The sequence below is a fragment of the Lygodium microphyllum genome, chromosome 17 (assembly GCF_053477565.2).
Source record: "Lygodium microphyllum isolate KBCC chromosome 17, Lygodium_microphyllum_v1.1.10, whole genome shotgun sequence".
NCBI lineage: Eukaryota > Viridiplantae > Streptophyta > Polypodiopsida > Schizaeales > Lygodiaceae > Lygodium > Lygodium microphyllum.
Genome location: NC_141151.1, coordinates 22,895,829 through 22,919,637, shown reverse-complemented (window position 1 = coordinate 22,919,637; position 23,809 = coordinate 22,895,829). Strand labels below are relative to the sequence as shown.

The window sequence follows — 23,809 nt, the reverse complement described above, 5'->3', positions numbered from 1 at the left end:
ATCTTGGATTATATTTCACTTCCGCTTGAAGCATACTATGAATTGGATCTTGCATCTCTGCTCTTAACACCTTCTCATTCTCCCTTCCACCATGTACCTACCCTCCATCTCTTGGTGCATCATTAGGGGGAATGGCACCCTTTAACATTGTACTTTCCACATACCCCCACTTTACCATATCCTTCCACTTTGGGATGGTTGTAATAGGAATCTCCCTGACTACCCTTGGACACTCACAAATCCCCCACATGACCTTTTAGACGCAAGGATATCCATCCTCTGCTTATGGACTGTCATCACACATCCCTTGGGTCACTCCTAGGTAGGGATTTCCATCCATTGCTCCCTGCGCCCTTATCCCTCCACTATGGGTTTCACAGGCGGTTACCATGCCCATACCCAATCCACCCTTGCCCACATTTGGATCCACTATGCATACTTCTCGTATGCATGGTGGACACTCTGGGATTACTTCCCAAGTGTACTCCACTCCATCTCTCTATCCTTTCTATCCATCCTACCCCCATTACATACCTCCATCTCTTAGCACTACCACTCTTGTTGTAATGGCCAAGAATGTCTTCACGGATAAGACTCGTTTTAATGGGTCAAATTTTACCACTTGGTTGAACTTCATGGAACAAGTGCTCAAATCTCAAGGACTTTGGGACCTCATTGTTGGTACTGACAAGCCAGACCCTTGATTAGCTTACCCTGATCACATTCGTAAATGGAGAGTTCGCAATGTTGTAGCAAATGTTGAATTAATGCAGGGGTTGCTTCTTGAGTTCCACTCTCAATTACAACATTTTCCCCTCACATTTGAGTGTTGGAGTTAGCATTTGATATAAAGTTTATCAAATGTGCTAATGTGACTTGCACATGTGAGGATCAAGTTAATTATTTCACAAAGTGGGACCTAGAACCCCGAAAAGTTAGTTGGTGCCAAAGGCAATGGTTGTGTTTAGTTATGTCTGACAAGTACTAGGTGATGCTTGGTTTTCAGATTTTGGTCTAGATCAATTTATTGGCCACTAGTGTTAGTGGGGGTGACGTTAGAGACAAGGCATTAATTAAGTAATTAATGGCGGTGTAAGGGTCAATAACTGCTCAAGGAAACTTGCAAGACAAATTGGCCTAGCTAATTTAATTATTAGCTAGTGGATTTTTTTGGATAGTAAATTAATTTTAAATTAACATTCTAAAAATTAATTTAATAAGGTGGATAATGTTAGAAAATGGAATTAGAAGGTTGCCACTTGGTAAAACTTGTCCATGCAAGTGGGAAAAACGTTTTTGGGGGTTGGTGGAAATCTATTGCAGCCATTGTGAGAAAAGAGGAAGTTGTTAGAGAGCAAAGAGATGCTAGTGGTGTGATTTATAGCCACCAAGGACTAGTCCTACAGTAGACAACGATAGCTTGGAGCCCTCTAGGTGTAGGTGATAGCAACCCAAGGTCCTTCTAGTGTAGGTGACAGCATATAGGAGGGGACAATAACCTTTTTGGTGGTCCTGAGTTGTAGATGACAACTTCCATGGCTGTCTTAGCAGGGCAACAACAACTTTTCAGCATTTCTTGTGAGGAAACTTTGAAATTTCTCTCTACAACATTCTCTCTCATCCACCAGCCATCTCTCAAGTTGTCTCAACAAAATCCAACCATTTGAGTCATTAGAGGTTGAGATATTGAAAAATCTCTATTCTAAACCCTGATTTACAACAAAAATTAGGGTTTATACAGCCATCTTGGGATGCGTGCTAAAAAAATAAGGGCCTAGGAGTTGAATTCGAGTAGCTGAAATTAAAGAATTTTAGGGAGATTCAAGAGGCTAGTGAGCCAATGGAAATTCGGGGCTAAATTTGTCTCGCAAGGAGTAGAGTGAAGGCTAATTCCCTAAGCAAAGGGCAAATTGATTTGAAGGCTTATTGGTCAATTTTGATAGCAAGAGGTACTTGAATTAGCAGAGACGATCAGAGAATCTCAGTTGTACTCCATCTATTCGCAATAAAAACTAAAGAAATACCGCAAGGGGTGCCAATTTTGGGGCCAACAAGGTATCCATTGTCCAAGATTAAAGTGGTAAAGTATGCATTTTAATTTATGTGAAATTTATGCTTGCTATAATTATTGTTAATTCAGGTCATTATCACCCTCTCCGAAGAGGGAGGCTGGTTTCAAGGTGTTTCCTTCCCTTTTCCACAAAGCCCTTAGGCTAATGTATATAAATGTTCTCATGTATGTCCCATGTAGAAAAGCCGTCTTAACATGTGTTTGATATACGTCCGGATCTAATTGTGCAACCAAGCGAACGGTAGTCATTTTGACCCACGGGAGATAAGATCTCATCAGAGTCAACTCCCTTTCTTTGTTTAAAACCCTTTGCAACCAAAGGAGCCTTATATATTGGCTTGGGATGACTAGAGGTGCTCTTTAGCTTATACACCCACTTGCATGGCAATGCATGTTTTTCACTAGGTAGGAAAATCAAAATTCACGTACGGTTTTTTTGTAGAGTCAAAATTAGATTGTATAGCCCTCTCCCAAAAGAAGAACTATTATCTTTGCATATAGTCTCCTCAAAAGTAAGAGGCTCAGCAGCATTTGTTACCATGACATAATCCATAGAGGGCTCATTCTGAGTGGGGGGATGCGATTCTCTAGGAGAGTTGCAAAATTGGCTGTGGAGACTATACATCATGTCCTCTCTGTTCAACATCAATATGATCTTGCACAATAGGTGGATCTTGGGCCACTGAGCATCAATAGCAATTGCAGGCTATCTAATGGGTGTTGGTTGTACAGTAATAGGAGGTTCATTCTGAAAAATCACCTTGCGCACCTCTATCACCTGCTTAGGTTTTATATGCATCTTATCCTCATGGAACAAAACATCATGGATGCGGATAACTTTCCTAGCATACGTATCCCAAAGACGATACCCTATATCACCTATATCACCGTATCCAAGAAAGATACATTTGATAGATCTCTGATCCAACTTCTTGTGCTTGTCTTTGGGAATCTGGCAGAATGCCTCACATCCAAAGTATTAGGAGGATGTGAAATTTTATTGCTTTGCTTAGTATTTGATTAAAAGCTAATCAAATGTGCTAATGTGACTTGCACATGTGCAGTGCAAGTCAATTATTTCATAGTGTGGGACCTAGGACTTCAAAATATCAGTTGTGATGTCTAAGGCAAAAGTTATAATAAGTTATGTCTGATAGGTACTAGGTGGTATTTGGTGTTATATTTTAGCCTACACCAATTTATTGGCCACTAATATTAGTGGTGACATTAGAGACTAGGTATTTATTCATTAAGTCTTTGGGAATATGATAGATTGCCTCACATCCAAAGTGTCAAGAGGATGTGAAATTTTATTGCTTTGCTCATTATTTAATTAAAAGTTAATCAAATGTGCTAATGTGACTTGCATATGTGAGGTGCAAATTAATTATTTCATAGTGTGGAACCCACGACTCCAAAATATTAGTTGTGATACCAAAGGCAAAAGTTGTAATAAGTTATGTCTGAGAAGTACTAGGTGGTACCCGGTGTCAGATTTTGGCCTAGATCAATTTATTGGCCACTAGTGTCTGTGGTGAGATTAGAGACTAGGCATTAATGAATTAATTAATGCTGGTCTAAGGGCTAATAACTGCTCAAGGATACTTGGAAGACAAATTACCTTAGCCAATTTAATTATTGATTGGTGGAATTATTTTTTTGAGCACTAGAATAATTGTTATATTAATTTTTTAAGTTGGAGGATGTTGGAAGATGGGATTAGAAGATTGCCAATTGGCAAAACTTGCCCATGCAAGTGGGAAAAAGGTTTTTGGGAGATTGGTTGAAGTATACTCTAGCCATTGTGAGAGAGGAGGCTATTAGAGAGTAAGGAGATACTGCTAATGTGATTTGTAGCCACCAGGGACCAGTTCTATAGCAAGTGACAACAGTTTGGAGCCCTCCAAGTGAAGGTGATAGCAGCCCAAGGTCCTTTTGGTGGTGTAGGTGACAGCATACAAGAGGGGACAAAAACCTTTTTGGTGGTTCTAAGCTGTAGGTGATAGTTTCCATGGCTGTTTGAGTAAGGCAGCAACTGCTTTTTAGTCTTTCTTACGATGAAACTTTGAGACTCTCTCTCTCTGTAGTATTCTCACTTATCCTATAGTCATCTCTCAAGTTATCTTAGCAAAATCTCGTCATTTGAGTTAGTAGAGGTAGAGATATTGGAAAATCTTTGATATAAACTCTGATTCACAATAGAAATTAGAATTTGACAGCTACCTCAAGATGTGTGCTCAGAATTGAGAGCTTGGGAGTTGAATTTTAGTAGCTAAAATTAAAGAATTTTAGGGAGATTCAAGAGCCTAGCTAGCCCATATCAGATTTGAGGCTTAATTTGCCTTTCAACGAGTAGGATGAAGGCCAATCCCCAAGTAAACCTAGGGGAAAATTGGTTTGAAGGCTTGCTGGTCAATTTTGACAGCAAGAGGTACTTGGATTAGCAGAGGAGATCAGAGAATCTCAATTGTACTCCATTCATTTGCAATAAAAGCTAAAGAATACCACAAGGGGCGTTAATTTTGGGGCCAACAGGTTGTCCATTGTGGTAAAGTGTGCATTTTAGTTTATGTAAATTTGTTTACTTGTTGTAGGAGGTTTACTAGGACATATCTCCTCTGCAACCCTACCACCAAGAGCAGTGCATAGGGATCTGTTAATCAAGTGAATTGTAGTAATAACTATCTCGGCCCAAAATGTATGGAGTAAGCTTACATGATTAAGCATACTATGGACCCTCTTTTGAATGGTCCTATTTGTGCACTTGGGAATACCTTTCTGGGATGGGGTATAAGGAGCGGTCAATTGATGCCATAGTTGTTTCAGATGTGTGTGAAAAATATTTTAGACATTCGTAGATGTCTGAAAAATAGACGTTTGAAAAACACATTTCAGACTTGATGTTTTTTTTTCCATAAAACATTTGGGGAGATTTTTAAAAAGGCACTAATTTCAGGTCACTTTTCTCTATTTAGTGGTCCTAAGTGCACACTTTCTAGAAATCACCTTTTGTGACTGAAAATGACTGGAAATCCTTGCATGAAGTCCACAAATTGTGGGAAACACATTTGCCTGCTTGGAAACACTACAACCCCTAACTTTTTGACCACCGGATAAGACCTCTCTCGCTCTCTGTGCCCCGCACTACTTAGTAACTATTGAACTATCATGATTGGACACATGCTGGCCAAAATATATGGCTCTATTATGGAACAAACATTGAGTGAATGGGCCGAGATGCATGGCCTGAGATCAAAAGACCAGGTTGGCTTCAATAGGGGATATACAACTTCAAACCATATCTTTACATTGAGGGCAAATTGAAAAAGACAAGGCATTCAAGAAAAAGATCTACTATTGTTTTGTGGACTTTCACAAGGCCTTTGGCACAATGCCATGTGCTAGATTCATGAGAAGAATGCAAGACATTGATATGCCCATAGAGATATAGTGGGGTATCTCTACCTTGTATGAGACAGTAACAAGCAGAGTATGGAAACCTGAGGGCATCTTAGATACAATCAATAGCACCATTGGGGTGAAACAAGGCTGCTCACTTTCACTGACACTATTTAGGCTGTACATAGATGAAATTTCAGAATATGTGGACACAACTGGTGGGGCCAGAGCTGGAGTGCTAATACCATTATTTCTTTATGTAGACGATATTGTACTTATATCTGACTCATATGAGGGACTAAATAGACACTTGGATGCATTATCAGCTTTTTGCAGAGATAGGGACATTTAGGTGAACCTTGGGAAAACTAAAGTATGGTAATTAACACTTCGGTTGCTTGGATGATGAGAGCTAAGCACCGGTTTACTTTTGATGGAGAGCCAATGGAGATGGTCAAGCAGTATGTTTATTTGGGGGTCACATTGAAGGGACCACAGTTCTCTTGGAGAGAGACATGAGAGGCTCGTTTGGCAAAAGCATATGCAGCCTTAGGTGCATTGGAGAGGCGCATGCTCACATACAGTTTTATGAACCGCACACCAAACTGTGGCTTTTTGACACCCTGGTTACACCTACACTCCTATATGGGGCAACTGTTTGGTGTTCGAGTCTCTTCCACATGAGGAGACAGTCTTTGGGAGACTACGATGGACCAGAGAAGGAATTCTATGACGAGTGGGAGCATATGGAAAGACCACTAGTCATGATGATCTCACGTATGATATGAGCAAAGAGCTTGACCTTACATGAGATTATTAGAGCTGAGTTGGGAGCATTACCCATGGTGGTTGAGGCCTTGGTCCAGACAATCACTTTCATACATAGACTGTGGGTGCTCACCCAAGATAGATACCCACGGCTAGCCTTGGCCTCTTCTAGACAACTAGTAGTAGATGGTGATAGACATTGTTGGTATGCTTAGATGAGTACATGGATGGGTTTACATGGGCTGTAGATTGATAGGCTACCCCCCTTTGACTATAGCCTGGATTGCCCTATACCTGACCGAAGCTGATTAGAGTTGATGAACCATGTGATCGAAGCAAATATATTGAGGTTAGAGATGGAGAAGACTTGGATTCAATCCCCCTCCCCCCATGGCACGAGGATGGCACACTACCAGACCCACTTTCTTTAGTTATCCGAGGATGGTCTCATCACCCGACCCAGTTATATGGATACACAGCTGCCTCATGGATTGCACATAGTTATTGGTCAAATCCGCACCTCATCCCACCACTTGAGGATTGAGACAGGCAGATGGGAGGGCATACAGATAGAGGAACGCATATGCCCACTATGTGACAGAGAGTGAGAGACAAAGGAACACTACATTTGCTGATGCACAGTTTATTATGATATACGAGGCAGATACCACTGCGTGTTTCGAGAGGGTTTGGGACCTTTGAGACGAATCATGTAGTTTTAAGATCAATGATGCTTGGGTTTCTTCCTCTTGGAGCTCTAGAGGCGTAGAGCAGCTATTCTACGGATTAGGAAGCCCCCCACAGCTCAGCTCACATAGATAGAGAGCGGTCATTGAATTTTTCACTGCTACACGACCGAGTATAGCACATACCACTACTATTGCCACATAGGCTATAGGAGTATATCATCATTGGACCTCATCTTTTGTAGATGTCCCTTTGGATAGAGCAATGACACTCAGCTGGTCTAGGCACCCACGCCCACCCGGATGAAGGCTTAGACATCTACACCACAGACAAATTAGAGCCATCATTGACCGCCAGAGGAGATAGATGTCGAGGTGCCTCAGCCATGCAGAGATACATCTCCTTAGAGAATAGACATCTCATTGATGGAGAGTTTCCTTCTATTTTTACTTTTAGATCATGAATATGTGTCTTATAAATAAGACACTATTTCACTTTTTGGTCTTAAGAGTTTTTTTCTCATCATTTCTCATTCTAGATGAGAAATACATCATCCTTGCATGTATTGCTTTGGTCTCATAGGCCACATTGGCCTTTTAGAGATGTTAATATACTCTTTCTTTCTTTCTTTCTCAGCCTTTGAGCAATGCTGTGTATTCGGCTTGCATTGCCACTGTTCAAACTTCATACTCTAAAGACTGAAAGTTGAAGTTTGGACTTTGAAGTTTGAACATTGAAGAAAAGACCCTCTTCTCTCTTTCTCTCTCTCTGAGTCTTCAAAGACTACTGTGTGTAGTGTAATCAGCTTGCACTGTTAAAGTTGAACACACACACACACACACACACACACACACAGAGTTGAAGATTGAAGGCTGAAATTTTGAATATGGAAATTGGGCCTTTGCTGTAAATGCTAAACAACCTTGCACATTTGATTAATAACTTAAACTCAATGATAGCTTGCCGAATGTGGCAGTAGATGAATGTGCCAGTCACTTTGCTTTCCTTCTTGCTAGTGTCTATAGCCCGCAAAAAATATGTGTAGAGTGGACATGAAATGAGTATGTTGATGATGCTCTGTTTTCCACAGTCTCTCCACCATTGGAGAGAATAGAGCAACCATATTTTGTCCATGTGGCCTGAATAGGATTAAGGGCTCTATCAATACTCTTCTCTTCATTAATATTCTTTGTTCTCATATCATTGTATGTAACACCGCTCCATCCTTCACATGGGCCCACGTTGGCGATGGTTCTCACCATCTTTATCCATTAATTATGCTCTAGGACATTGAACGCAAGATTGCACTTGATCACGGTGTGTGCAATCTCAACGTCCGCTTGTCGTTGCTTGTCTCTAAGAAAGGCAACCGATCCAAGCATATGAGCGGGAGCTTGAGAGAGAGAGGATTGCCTCTCTAATGTTGCATGAGCCTCCAATCTTTGCCTTTTGTCAATGCCGGAGCCAGAAGTGGATATGGAGCCGGCACCACCAATGGTGGAGGCCTCACCCGCATTGGTTGAAACCTACATTTGGGGCTTCCTCATAAGTAGACATAGGTGTGGGTGCTGTCACCAATGTGCCACTTTTTTCTCCTCTAGTAGATCCACCTCTAATCTTGGCGAGAATCTAGTCCGCAATGTGTTGAGGGATTGCCTTGCATGCGACAATTTGCCTCCCCATCTTGGAAAGATCTTGAAGAAGCCGGGTTGCACCACTTATGTAACGCTTCCCGCAATACTTGCATGTCCAATGGTGGGAGTTGGGCTTCTTTGTGTCCTTCTCCACATGGATGGTATGCAAGTTGAAGGCCTCATGCTTTTTGTGTGTCATGATGTTGAGGTGTCCAGTGTGAAGAAAACTGCTAGGGTTTGCATTGAGGAAACACAGAGTGTACGACCACAACAGAAACACAAAGAGACAGACAGACATAGAAAACAAAACTCAAACCCTAAATGCAAAACTCAAAAACTCAAACACAAACAGAAGAAGGGAGAGAAGAACACAACTCTGAAGTGAATGAATACTGCAAATGAATGAAGAGTGTACAGATACTCAAGGGCAGAGCAGCGTGTCGGAGAGTGACGTCCACCGGTGACGGATCCCAAGTCTATGATCACCAGTTGGAGTGTGGAATCTGCAAAACGATGATGCTAGAAGGGCCTAGAGCACCAAACACAAGTAGAAGAAGGTGATGAAAATGTTGGCGATGGTTGGAAGATGCTAAACGCAGCTTGGAGGAAGGCGCCAGACAGTGGGGGACAGCCTGGAGGAAGGCGCTTGGGCATTGCAAGGACTGATGGAGAGGTGGCAGCAGTCTTGAAGGCTGGACAGCCACGTAGAGGTAGATTGATAGCTGAAATCTGCACTCAAGGGTGTGAAACCTACATAGACAGGAATGAAGCTGAATGGGGGCAGCTTGTCTATTTGTAGATGTTGAAGGGTGTCCCAAATAATTAGGGTTTTTGGGAGACCACTGAAACTCTCTCGGACCGCTCCCCTTTTTTAGGGTTTTTCATTAATTAATTGTGTTTTGTTGGGAATAAAGGCTCACTGTGCCTTTTACCGTGTTCGGGTGTGAATGCATCCTTTCACTTGTTATATTTTATATATATTCAAAACCTAAAATGTGGTACACTAGTCTTTGTACTGAACATCAAGTGTCGTGCTCACTCTCTCACTCTATTGCTCTCAACTCTTTGCACCTTCACTCTCAGCTTAGGAAATTTGCATGACAAACTAGTATTAGAGCACACAGGTTGTGCACGCTTCCCGAAGCTAGTGACCGGTGTCAGGGTACGTGATAGGCGAACAGGAGCTTTAGGCACCAATTATTAGTGTTCAACAAGTGTATGAGAGGCAGATGGACCAGCAGGTGTAGCGAGCAAGGAATGGGCGGCATCTTTGTCAATGCCTGTTGTAGGCAACAGGCGATAGGTTGATGCCGGCCAAACGGGACCTACATGTGACCAGCCAGTGCGAACGTGACACGTGACAGGCGATAGGTTGACGCAGGCCAAACGAAACCTGCATGCGACCAACCAGTGCAAACGTGACCAAGCTCAGTGTGACGCGACCAAGCTTAGGCGACATGCAACCGGGTTCAGCGCGCAGACATGGCGACAGGTTTAGCGCGGACGAGACGGGCTTCAGTGGGCGCTCCGACGGGAGAGGCGGTGACTTGTTCAATAGGTCACTCGTGACCAGCGGGTCACGAATCATATTCGACAGTCAACATTGTCAACTTTTTTAAAATTCATTTCAAATTTTTTACCCTCCACAACTAGATGTTCGTGCACACATGCATAGTGTGCAAGCCTGACTTGAAAAATTGGGGCTTTTCCTAGATTTGGGGACTTTAATGTAGAAGTGGACAATCTAACTCAGAAATTGCAAAATCGTTACACATTTGCCCGTGAAATTTTGGGGTTTTTTCACATTTCAGTGAAATATCTTCAATTTCAGTAAAATTTGTGCACATCGGACTCGTGAGAAATTTGGGGCTTTTGCAGAATTTCATCAATTTGTGCAAGAATTGCATGGTATATGCACTTGGGTACTTGAATTGATGCAATCTGAACGGATTATCCTTCAAAAAATTTGGGACTTTTGATCCAAATTGTCAAATTTGTGCTCAGGAATGCCTTTGGAGCAGAAATTGCAGTGAAATTTTGGGGATTTCACATGTAACTAGTGGCTTGGTCTCTAATTGTGTCAGAAATTTCTTGACGAGTGCAGCAAACTACATTTTTTAATCCTGAAAATTCATTTGCAGATCTGAAATTTCTGCAATCTTGGGATTTTCATTATTGGTTGGTACTCTCGTGCATTGTGGTCACTTGTGTCACATTTGGGCTTGCCTTTGGTGACTGGTTAGTCGATTTGGGACTACAAATTATGGCTGGAAATAGTGACAGCCGTAATCTTTTGCACATTAAGAAGCTTGAGGGTGCCCATAATTTTGCAATTTGGCCAAAACAATGCTATAATGTCTTGGTGCAAAAGAAACATGTAAAGCCCATCAAAACAAAGGGAATCAAACCAGCAGACATGGAACAAGATGAGTGGGATGACTTGGACGAGCTTGCTTGCTCTACCATTGAGATCTGAGTGTCAGACAACTTGCTCTTCAACATTGAGAAGCTAAATTCAGTATATGCAATGTGGCAAAGGCTTGAAGAATTGTATGCTTAGAAAAGTGCAATTAGCAAGGTCTATTGGTTGAAAAAACTGATGGACTTTCACATGAAAGAGGGTACAGCCATGTCTGTACATTTGAATGAGTTTAACTCAATTTTCAGTCTGCTGATTGCTTTGGATTTTCATATTGATGAAGAGTTCAAAGCTACCTTCTTGCTATACACTCTACCTGAAAGTTGGGATACTTTTAGGACAACTTTGAGTAATTCGAATGCTTAGCTTTATACTTTGATGTGGAGAGTTCTTTGCTGATGGAGGAACTCAATAGGCAGGATAACTCAGCAAATAAGTCTTCAAATGCATTACACACTAGAGGCAGATTTCAGCATAACAGAAGTTTTGAAAACAGAGCATGCATCAAATCTCGTGGAAAGAATGTGGAGTGCTATCATTGTGGCAAAAAGGGGCACTACAAAAGGGATTGCTTTCAACTGAAGAAAGAGAAGGGCAAAAACAAAAACAATGAAGCCAACAAGGCTGAAAACAAGGACAGCCAGCCTACCAAAAAGAGCAATGTGAAAATAGAAGAGGTTAATGTAGTCACTCATGATAATGACAGTGATGGTGATGTATTTCTTGCTTCTTCTTTAGATGCACATGCATTGATTGCAGATTCTGAGGATGATATTTACACTTGGATATTTGATTCAGGTGTATCCTTTCATGTCACACCACATCATGAGTGGTTCTTTGATTACAATGGTGCTATACGTGGTGTTGTCCACTTGGGGGATAACTATGCATGTAAAATTGCAGGAATTGACAGTGTAAAACTAGAATTTCAGCATGGCTCCGTGTTTGTTTTGCATAACGTGAGACATGTATCTCAGCTCAAGAAGAGCTTGATAAACACAGGGCAACTAGATGATGAAGGCTATCACACCACCTTTGGGGATAGCAAATGGAAAATATGTAAGGGCTCCTACATTGTTGCCAAGGGATCCAAAAGTGATGCTTTGTATCCTTTGCATGTATCTAGTGTGCGTGACCATGTTGTCGCTATAATTGAGCAGCCAAGTGTTTCTTTGTGACATAGCCAGATGGGACACATGAGTTAATTTGGAATGAAACTGATCTCTCGTTTGTGTTATTTACGGTCTTTGAGGTATGCCGATTTTGAACAGTGTGATCATTGTACTGATGGCAAACATGCTCAAACGTCACAAAAAAAATTTATTTCTCTAAAGTCTTCACCCTGAGAGTTAGTACATTCAAATGTATGTTAAATGCAAGGATTATCTCTAGGAGAAAAGAAGTATTTTATTATCTTTGTTGATGATGCTACACGCAAAGTATGGGTTTATCCAATCCGTTGCAAAGACGAGGCCTTGGATAAATTTAAAAAATTCCTGGCACTTGCCGAAAATCAAACCAGCAAGACGTTAAAATGCCTTCGCTCTAACAATGGTGGGAAATATGTGTCCAAAGCCTTTCAAGACTTTTGTGACAGCAAAGGGATTAAAAGAGAGCTTACTGCAGCTCCTTATAATCCGCCCCAAAATGGTGTTGCAGAGCGTATAAATAGGACAATTCAAGACAAGGTCCATACAATCCTGTCACATGTTGCTTTACCCCATGGTTTTTGGGCAGAGCTTGTTATGACAGCTGTACACTTGATTAATCGGTCACTAAACAGGTCTTTGGGGGGGGGGGGGGGGGGGGGGGCGGGACTCTCCCCCAAGAAGTGTGGTCGGGCAAGCCACCTTCGTATGCACACTTGAAAGTGTTTGGTTGTGAGGCATTTGTGCACATACGTAAGGAAGAATGCAACAAAATTGAGCCAAAGTCCTGTAAATGTATTTTCCTTGGATATGGTGATGAAGGTGAAATGGGTTATAGATTATGGGATCCCGAGAAAAGGAAAGTAGTATATAGCAATGATGTCATCTTCCGGGAAGATCGCATGCACAAACAGCCCAAAAGAAGAGAAGAGGTTAGAAGGGTTGTATTGTGGGAGGATGTACCAATAGGACAGCAAAGAATGCCCGTTAGATAGCAGCAAATACTTGCTGAAAATGTCCCTGAAAATGTAGGGAATGATGCTGAAAATGATCAATAGGATCTTGCCCATCATGTCCCACAAATTCAGCAAGAACATGTGCACTTGGAACAACCTGAACTAGCTATACAACAGGCTGAACCTGCATAACAGCAAGTTGCTAATGCAGATTTGCAAGCTGAACAACCAACAAATTTTGACCATTGGGTCCATATGTCGACCAGAGTGCAAAAACAACCAAATAGATTTGTTCTTGGAGTAAACTATGTGGCTGATTATGTCATGTTAACAGATTGTGGTGAACCCTCATGCTTCCAGGAAGCAATTTATAGACATGATAATAAAAAATGGTAAAAAGCAATGCTATTAAAAATGAAATCTCTCATGAAGAATGGCACTAGGGATTTGATACATTTACCAAAACGATGAAAAGTGCTATCCTACAAATGGGTTTACAAAATGAAAGTCATTTTTGGTTCTTTGCCAAAGTACAGGGCTTTGAGCAAGGCAGTAATAGTTTTTTAGTGTTTCTCATGATCAAACTCTGAAATTTCTTTCTCTACAACATTCTCTCTCATCCCCCAATCATTTCTCAAATTATTTCAACATTTTCCAATAATTTGAGGCATCAAAGGAAAATATTTCAGTCAATCTCTGTTGTAAACCCTAATTTACAGTGGAAATTAGTGTTTTGACAGCCGCCTCGAGATGCGTGCTCAGAATTGAGGGCCTAGGACTTGAATTCTAGCACAACTCAAATCGAGAAATTTAGGGAGATTCAAGAGCTCAGTCAACCAATATGAGATTTGGGATTGAATTTGTCTTTCAAGGAGGGCAACTTGGTTTGGAGGCTTGTTGGTCAGCTTTGACAATAAGAGGCACTTTGATTAGTGAAGGAGATCAGAGGATCTCAGTTGTACTCTTTTCATTTGCAATATAAGTTAAAGAAGTACCGCAAGGGGTGCTAATTTTAGGACCAACAGGGTGTCCAATGTCCAAGATTAAAGTGGTAAAGTTTGCATTTTCGGTTTATGTGAATTTTATGCTTGTCGTAATTAGTGCTAAATCAGGTTATTTATCACCCTATATGAGGAGGAAGGCTAGTTTCAAAAGGAGCCATATGAGGCACTTTGTATTTCCTACACGTATCTTTTATAAAAAATCATGTAATTGCAATAGCCGAGCAGCAAAATGTATCTTTGTGGTATTGTCGGTTGAGACACATGTCTAGAAAAGGAATGGAAATGCTATATCATTTGGATTAGTTGCCTTCTCTTTATTTTTTTGATCTTTCTGTTTGTGAGCATTTTATATAGAGAGAGGAAATGGAGCAAGCCACTTGACTTAGTGTAGAGCAATATATGTGGACCTATGCCTATAAAGTCTATAGGAGGGCATCTTATTTTATTACATTCATTGACGATGCAACCAGGAAGGTGTGGCTTTCACTATGGGTAGGAAAGATAAGGCTTATCATGTTTTCAAAATTTTTTGGCACTCACAGAAAATCAGTTTTGCAAGAGACTTAAGTATCTTAGAACTGATAATGGTGGAGAATATCTCTCATGAATTCAAAAATTTTTGTGAAGCATGTGGGATAAAAAGGGAACTCACATCACCTAAAAATCTTGCCAAAATGTGTTGCAAAGCATATGAATAGGAAAATAAATGAAAGGATGTTGAGCATGCTATTTAATGTTGGTCTTACTCAAATATTTTGGGCTGAGGCTATGGCAACCTTTTGTACATTTGATAAATAGGTCATCTAACACTACTTTGGATGGTGGCATTTAGAAGAGATATGGTTGAGTATGAAGCCCTCTTATGTTCAGTGTTTGATTGTGAAGCTTATGTGTATGTGCTAAAGGAAAAGATGCTAGAACCAAAATCCACTAAGTGCATCTTTTTAGGCTATGGTTAGAGTGGTGAGGTGGGTTATCACCTTTGGGAGCTAGAAGGTAGAAAAATTATCCGTAGTAACGATTTGATTTCAATGAGAAGAAGAAGTATAAACAACCTCTTAAGGAAGTGGAAATAAGTAATATTACTTTCCAGGATGCAATATCACCTATTATTTTGCCATGTAGGGCAAGTGTTGGTACCAAGGTTGTCATGGCTGATGGCTTCCGATACTAGTACGGTACTAAATTAGAATAATAAATCTTGGACCTATGTCTGATGAAAGAAAAACATATAATTTTAAGTCTATACTCAATATTTGGACTTAAAACATAAACTTGGAGGTTCAAGTCAAAAGTAAGTGCAAAAGAGAGTTGAAACAAGACTCAAGAGTCAAGATCCAAGAGTATAGTATGAATAATGAAACCAACAAGTGCAAAAGAGAGTTGAAATAAGATTTAGGAGTCAAGATCCAAGAGTATAGTATGAATAATGAAACCAACAACTTTATTATGAGCAAAATATGGAGTCTTATACAAAAATGGATTGAGATAAAAGCCATCATCCGTGGCTCAATCCGAATCAAGATACATGATCACTCTAAGTGCTTATATCACTCTTAGCATCGAAGGTAGAAGCATCCTTGTTGCTTGAGGAGTCATCACTCTCCTTAACAAAATCACCCTCATTATTGACATTGCCCTTGTCATCATACTCGGGCTCTCTAAGCTCTATGCGAGAGGTAGTGATAGGTATATCCTTTTGGGCCGAACTAGGAGTACTTCTCGAGGCACTTCCACGCCTTGTGTAGCATCTAAGGGCTCCATGAGCATTAGGAGTAGCCGATGTGAATGTTAAAGTGGAAGCTCCACCACTATTGGCGCGAGGGCGAATAACAATACGGGCTCGATATGCACGAGTGCGAGAGATTTGGCAGTCTATCTCCCCGAGCTCCAAGTAAAGCTTCCTAAATATTTGCTTCTCTTCCCAGTCTCTCTCACGAGTCACACTTTTAAGTGTGCTAGCGAAGAACTCGAGTGAAACCACATTCATCTATGCATTTAAAGGATGAAAAACTTGGATTAAACAAATGAAACATCTCTAAATATATTTTATAATTTATGAATAAAGTTATAACTAAAAAGTGTAAAAATTGGATATACGATATCTAACTTGTCATAGACGTCACATGCATATTGCGTAGCATGTGTAAATTGGGGCGACAATAAATTAGTTGCTCCAATTGTTGCATTCTAAGCTTATTACAAATTTTGGTATATATGAGGAAATAGATGGACTGATTCCTCTCATATGCTCCCAATGAACAATCCTAAACCGTGTGAAGAGAAAATAAGTTTAAACTTCAAACTTACAATGTTGTAACTAGAATCAAATGAAAAAAAGGAAGAGATTTTCAAACCTGTGCAAGAATGGGTAAGGCCACTCTTTGGAGATGAAGCAATTGGTAACCAAATGACTCCCACAAAAGAAGAGGTTTCACCAATGATTCCTACTTCCAACAAATAGTAGATGCGAAAGCAGTGCGCCTTTGATCGCTATAATTGATGAGTTCTAGAGGAAGGCACCATGGTGCTCTTATGTCAAAGCCTTTGGAAGAAAGGCATAATGGTCAGCGAGGATATTGGTATCCATGAAGAGAAATTTTTTTGAAGGCGAGATGTAAGAGTGCCGTAAATTCATGTATGGATTGTTTCATCCACTCCCATCTCTTCTCTGTCAAAAAGAGAATATAATCTCTTTTAGGGATAGTATCCAAGATGTCACTACAATAGGTGTAAGAGAATAGAGATTTAGAGGTGAAATTTGAAAAGAAAGAGAGTGAGATAATGTGAATGATAAGTTTTAAACCTAAAAAGAAGCATGAAAAAAAAAAAAAAGCATGCCATGAAGAAGAGGCCTCCTCATCCAAGATGGTCAATGATAATATCTCCTCCATGGTATCCACCATAAGATGATAGAGGAGGCCAATAGTAGCCCCCTTCACGTCCGTTATGCAAAGCACCTTGTAGAGTGACGGCAATGACAATGCCTCTCACATCCATCCAAAATTCCTCTTTTAAGCAAAGCCTTTGAATGGCCTTTGCTTTCACTTGGCTTGATGTGGACTTCTCTTGAAGCCACTCCTTAAACTCATCCGACACGACCATTATTTGTAACTTATTGCGAATATCATAGAGAGGCTCAAGGAGAAGCCACATGGCCACAAACCAAGTCTTGGAAGGCTTCTTCAACTCCAAGTCCGAGTACGAGCGATAAATCGTAAGAACTCGGACCTTGGAGTTGACAAAGGCAACGATTATGCAAGCATCGTTGACAATCCTTGCCACCCATTCCAACTTGTCTATATCTTTCATAAGAAGATCTAAACAATGTGTAATGTATGGCATCTATACTATGAATTGAAACTCGATCTTGAGTTTTCGCCCCATAGTTGCAAAATTCAAGGCATTGTTCGTGGCAACTTGCACCGCATTTTGCAGCCCAATCTACAAGATTACACATGATGAAGTTAGAATAAATTTGGGAGGTTAAAAGAAAAAAGATATTGCAAAATAATGGATTCAAAAGTATTACCTCAATGATGGCTTGCTATATGTGCCGATATATGAACAAGCTTGTGGTTTTTCTTCCCCTTGTGTCCACATTTACCGCTCGTAAAAAGTATGTACCAAGCGGACAAGAGATGAGGTTGTTGATGATCCCCCCTTTTTTTGGGTTCACTCCATCCATTGGATAGGATAGAGTATCCAATCGGTACGCACAGGCTCAAGGGACTTGTCAATCCTCTCTCTCTCTCTCTCTCTCTCTCTCTCCTCATCGAGTTTCTTGGTATGCATGCCATTGTATGTATAATGTGACATTGTACCATCCCTCGCATGGACTAACGGCGGCAATGGCTTTCACTATCTCCTTCTATCGATCCAGTTTGAGAATATGGAAAGAGAGATAACACTCAATTATGGCGCGTGCAATCTCTATTTTCACTTGCCTTTGCCTCTCCTTGAGAAAGGAGAGAGGATTGGAAACTTGCCCCGTTGCTTGGGCAAGAGTTGGCTTCTCTCTTGGAGCATAAGTGCACCACTTGAATGGGCTTTTCTTTCGCATCCTGAGACCTTGTGATTGGGAGAGACCACCTCCTTATTTGCCCTTGAAAGGCCTATATGCAGCTTCAATGGCAAGTATTTTCGATGATAATCTTTAAAGACATCATCGGGAATACTGGGGCATAGTGTGGCCTCCCCCTCCTAATTTGCAAAGGGGGATGAGAAGGCGAGTGATGGACGAGATTTGGAGCTTTGGGCAATACTTGCATTGCCACTTACAAGTGTTGGATTTCTCCTTCACTCGTTCGAAGTAGGCATAATGCAAGTGAAAGGCCTCATAAAGAGGGGGTGCCATTGATGATGTATAGAGACCACAGGTGGAGGGTGAGATGATTGAAGAAAGGAGTGGAAAGGGTAGAGAGATTGAGGGAGTAGAGAGAGGCTAGAGCTTGATGGAGAAGGAAGTTGGAAGGGTTGAGAAGTTAAGGGAGGAGAGAGCTTGAGAGACTAGGAGGGACGAGAGTTTGGAAGAAGTAGGAGAGGTGGAGAACTTGAAAGGATGAATGAGATGGAGGAGGGGGAGAGATTTTTATAGAAAGTGAGAGTGCTTTAGGGTTTAGGGTAGAGAGAGAGAGAGAGAGAGAGAGAGAGAGAGAGAGAGAGAGAGATTTTTTAAATTTTAAAATTTGAATGGTAGCCCATGGGAGAGGATGGCTGCATTGTGCTATTGTGTGTATATGAGAGAGAGAGATGGAAGAATCATGAGAGAGGGAGAGGGAAGGAGAGAGAGTTTTAAACTTGCTAGTTTAATCTTTAAACTTTTCTCTTGAGTCTTTGTGTGAGAGAGAAAAGATAGAGAGAAAGAAAAGAAAGATAAGAGAGAAAGAAAAGAATAGAGAATAGAAAGAAAAGAGAAGAGAGAAAGATGAAGAAAAAGAAAGTATTATGAAGAATCAGACTTGGGAGTTGGTTCCTTTGCCAAAGGGTAAAAATGATTTGCCATCCAAGTGGATCTATAAGTTGAAGGTAGGTTTGTCTACATGCCTATAGGCTGCCATGGATTGGACCTGTGCATTTAGTAAACATTGGGTAGAGCATAGCATTATGGATGATTTTTGTAGGACCTTTTGGCAATGCCTATGGGATTGTTGGCGGCGAGGAGATTATCTTGTTTAATTTGATTTATAGTACATAGTGGCTGTTTAATTTGACTTTTAGTACATAGTAGCTGTTTAATTTGACTTATATCACATGATGTCCTAGCAATTGGGAGTTGGCTGGTTCGGATGCAATAGGATGGGGCTTGCAAGCACTACCCATCATAGTTCGTATGGAGAGGTGTTGGCTGAGTATTCTGTCAGGTTACACCTAGCCTTGGGTGCATTTCATGGGGGCTTTCTGCTAGTAGTGAGTTAGCGAGGGTACAACCAGCCTTCCTTCCATGGATAGGTGGTAAATCCCTGATTACAACTAAATTACAGCAGCAAATAATTAATGCAAATCTGAAAATACAAATTTACCTACTGATCTTGGATAATGCACAGCCGATTGGCCCCAAAATTGGCACCCCTTTCGGTATTTCTTTAGCTTTATTGAAGAATAAGTTAATTTACAATGGGATTCTCCCAATCCCTTTCGGTATTCCAACTCCCCTTGCTGTGATGAATCACCAGTACGTCTTTAATCCGATTTGCCCCTTGATTGGGGCAATCAATTGGCCTTCACCCGCTTTGATGGAAATGGAAAATGCCCCAAATTCAATTATTTGCTGGTCCCTTCACTTGAATAGGCTAAAAACAACTTAGCACTGTTCAATCCAAGTCTTGGAGCTTCCAATTTCTGGCACGATTCTCGAGGCTACTGCTAAATTCTAATTGCTGCTACATATTAGGGTTTACAGCAAAGAAATCAAATTTTTGAGCCTCCAAGGGTCTAAATGTTGAGATTTTCGGAGCAAGGCTGTGAAATGGTTGGGAGATTAGAGGGAAAGCTGTAGAGAGAGGAAATTCAGAGTTTTGTTGCGAAGAATGACTGAAAATCAGTCAAATGTAGCTGCTGCCCTACCATAACAGCTTGTAGATGCAAAGAATTGAAGAAAATCAGTCATTTACAGTTGTTGCCCTGTCTCAACAACCTGTAGATGCTGTCTCTTGCTGTTGATTGGTCTTCTCTTGCCCTTGGCAGTCTCAAAAGGTCCTCTAATGGCTGTAAATCAGACCAACAGCTTCCTCTTCCTCTCCTGTGCAGTCTAAATTTATAGAAATGCTTCTCTCTAGCCTCTAAAGGCGTTTTTCAATCTTGCGGGAGCATTTTTGACAAGTGGCAGCCTTCCCAAATGGTTTTTCCAGTAGTTTTCATAATTAAATATTAATTTTCAGTCTTTAAATACTGAAAATTAATCTAATAATTATTTCGGTGCCCTAAAAAATAATCTAACTGGTCAATAATTAAATTGGCTAGGCAACTTCCATTCTCGAGTGTCTTTGCGCCATCTTTGATCATCAGATTGGTGTTAGGTACCATTAAACGCCACTTCTCTAGTGTCTTTGCGCCATCTTTGATCATCAGATTGGTGTTAGGTACCATTAAACGCCACTTCTCTAGTGTCACCAATTGACACTTATGGCCAAATGGATGACCTAGGCTAACAATTGGTACCAGATACCACCAAGTACATGTGCGGCATAACTTATAGTAACTTTTATCTTTGACATCCCGTGATTTCTTCGGGTCCTGGGCTTGTAAATTTACTTTAACCCTAGTTGCACCTCACATATGCAACATTTACTTAATCACGTGATTAAAATTAATCCACATGTTAAGTGGTTTCAAAAATACATGTCCTCATGACAAAGGGTCATCGTCTACTATACGAGGCAAAGATATATGATGTGATCTTCATTATTGAGGTGGCTCATGTGCCATGGTAGGTTAAATGGTAGGCTTGGAGGTTTTGCCCAATTGCTAGGTGCTAGAGTCAACAATGTCAGATCAGAGGTTTGAGAGATGATTGGGAAAAGGCATGTTGCTATATGATTTTTAGTGGGGAGAGCCTTTTGGTGTATGCTACTTCGGAAGAGCTTTGGTCATCCACCATCCACTCACTTTGTGGCCATTGGGAGTAGCTAAAGAGTGACTGTCGGGATCGATAGGAGATTCGATAACAGCTCATTCACATCTAGGGAGGCCATTGCTTGTTTTTCACATTGCTAGGGAGCTTTCCTTGGTGGTGCTACATTCCTCCCTTCCATGGCTTCTACACTCTACATTCCCCCTCCATGGATTCTATCCCCCATCCCCCCTAGACTAGCTTGCAAGGCTTGTGTATATGAGTGATTTTTGATTTACAAACAACTTTGGCAAGTATGCTGAGCAAATGTACTTCTTTGTAAGATTCTTTTGAGTAATATAATTAGCTATACCCTTTAAAAAAAAAAAAGTAAGATTCTTATGGGTAATATAATTAGCCATATCTTCTTTTGGAAAAAAGACTATTGAGGAGAGAGTAGATAATCCCGAAGAGAGAGAAGTGAATGTCTTTTCATGCTTAAGATGTGTCACCAATTTGATAGCTTGGGATGGCCATGTGTATAATTCTTGTGAAGCAGTATGGATCTCTAGGGATGGCTATGGGTATGAGTCTTGTGAATTATTCATTATGGGTGAGTAAGGCATCTAATATAGTGTAATATTTGTGAAAGCATTGTAATGTGGCATGTGGATTCGTGCATGCTTTCTCTTTGCTTCTTGAAGAACAAGCAAGAGATATGAATTTTTGTGATGCAATACTTTTGTCATATGGAGTATCTTTGCTTGTAGATCCATTGCTATGCCTTTTGGAATACACTTGAGGATATTACTCCATTCCATTTGTGTGGTTGAAAAATGTATGTTTGTATAGAATATGGCTCTGGGATGGCTATAGGATAGAGCAATGACAATATAACATGGATTGTTGTTATGTAGTTAGTTACAACTTGCTAGAGCCTTTATGTTCATGGTGTTTGTAGGTTTTAGTCATGGGATCGTGTTGAGGGTTTTGTATATGTTGGTCAACTATTTTGGCATACTTGCTCTATTGACCATAGGTGTGAGCTTTGAGGATGATCAACGAATTGATATAGATAATAGGAGCATGTGAATTTCTCATCATAGCAACTTGGTGTGTTTGGACCTCTAGTAGGTAAAGCATATCTATGCTATTGTGATATTAATGTTATTGAGAAGTAATTAAGACCTTCTTTGGCCAGCTTTGAGAAGATGAATGCTTTTATAAGGAATTTGTATTGCTGGAATGAAGCCATATTGGGTTTGTTGTACCCTTTTGTCTTTTGTAGATAGTGAGCTTGAGACTTCTATGATCAAGTGTGTGGCAGACACTTATCTTGGCTAATTGTGCTTGGTTGTTTACTAATATAGTAGCTACTATGTTAGAGAATTTTGCATTGCTAATACATGTAGTATCAACAACGTGCTTGATTACTTGGTCACATGTATTGGCCATTTGATATGCCATGTTGGATTTGAATTGTGTGCATTCAGGACTGTTTGCAATGTTTGAAGAGGGTGTATATCACTAGAATGAGAAATAAACTTTAATGGTTTAATTAAACTTCACCTAAGATTCTTAGTTAAAATGAACCATAATTATGGTACCTCTAGCTTCGAGCATAGTGACAAGTGCACTGATAGTGTGAAGGATTGTTAATAGTATTTTGTGAAGGCTAAAGTTGAAAACAATCAAAGAAGGTCAAAGCAAAGTGAAAGTGCAAGTGTTGGAATTATTTTTAAAAGAATATTATTTTTTGAGCTTCAATATATTATTTTTGGGCATTTTTATTATTTTAATACTTCATGAACATGCTATTATCATGGATGCATTATTTTGTGAGAGTTGGGCTTACTCCCTCACTCCCTGGTACACATTGTATCATTCCCCATAGTTGTATTTGTCAAACCCGCAATTGTTGTGTGGATTGCCCACATGAATATATAATTGCAATAGTGTAGGCTAGGTCTAGTTAGGCTAAGCTATAAGCATGCTTCAAGGATTGAATGGCCTAGATCCCACAAAGTGGGTAGGATGTCCAAAAGGGACGCAAACCCTAATTCACAATTATTGGTTACCAGGTAAACTGAGCATTTTTATTTTAAGAAACTTTGAGCTCATCTTCTATATGAGACAAATTTCAAGGGTGCAATTTTTTCCTAATGTGACCTTGGAGAAGCAAAGGGATCTTCATAACTGTGTAGTAGGTCAAGAAGCTTATCGTGCATCTAAACCATGATGTGGTGCAGTTCACCTTGTAACTTTCGTGACACCATCTATAACAAGATTTGTATTAGGGAGTGCTAGTTCCACATTTGCTATGGGCTTTGTATTGGCCAGGGCATCACTAGTGCCACATGTTATACGTAGATAGAGCACACTTGATACTAGTTGGGATCCAAAGAAGGAAGGGGTGAACACATTAGTGGCTTGTTTTCTCTATCATGACCACATTCAGTTTCATGTAGCCAAATTAGAGTATTTTAGATTGATGTGCAAGAAGATTGGTAAGTATGGTCCTTCATATGTTTCCCCATCATTAGAGACCTTGTTCACCACTTGCTTGACAAGGCGAATCATCTTGTTGAGTAAGCAACAATGACTAGAAAGAGCATGTAGGCTAAAAATGGAGTTTTCTTGATTGTTGATGGTTAAGAGTGATGCGTGGAGGC

The 23,809-nt window shown here is 40.4% G+C and overlaps 1 protein-coding gene across 1 annotated transcript in view; it reads left to right on the top strand.

Moving 5' to 3' along the window:
* The window catches only part of LOC148021683 (uncharacterized), a 91,625-nt gene that overhangs the window by 23,265 nt on the left and 44,551 nt on the right, over window positions 1-23,809 (top strand). The gene's annotated exons all lie outside the window — the stretch shown is intronic.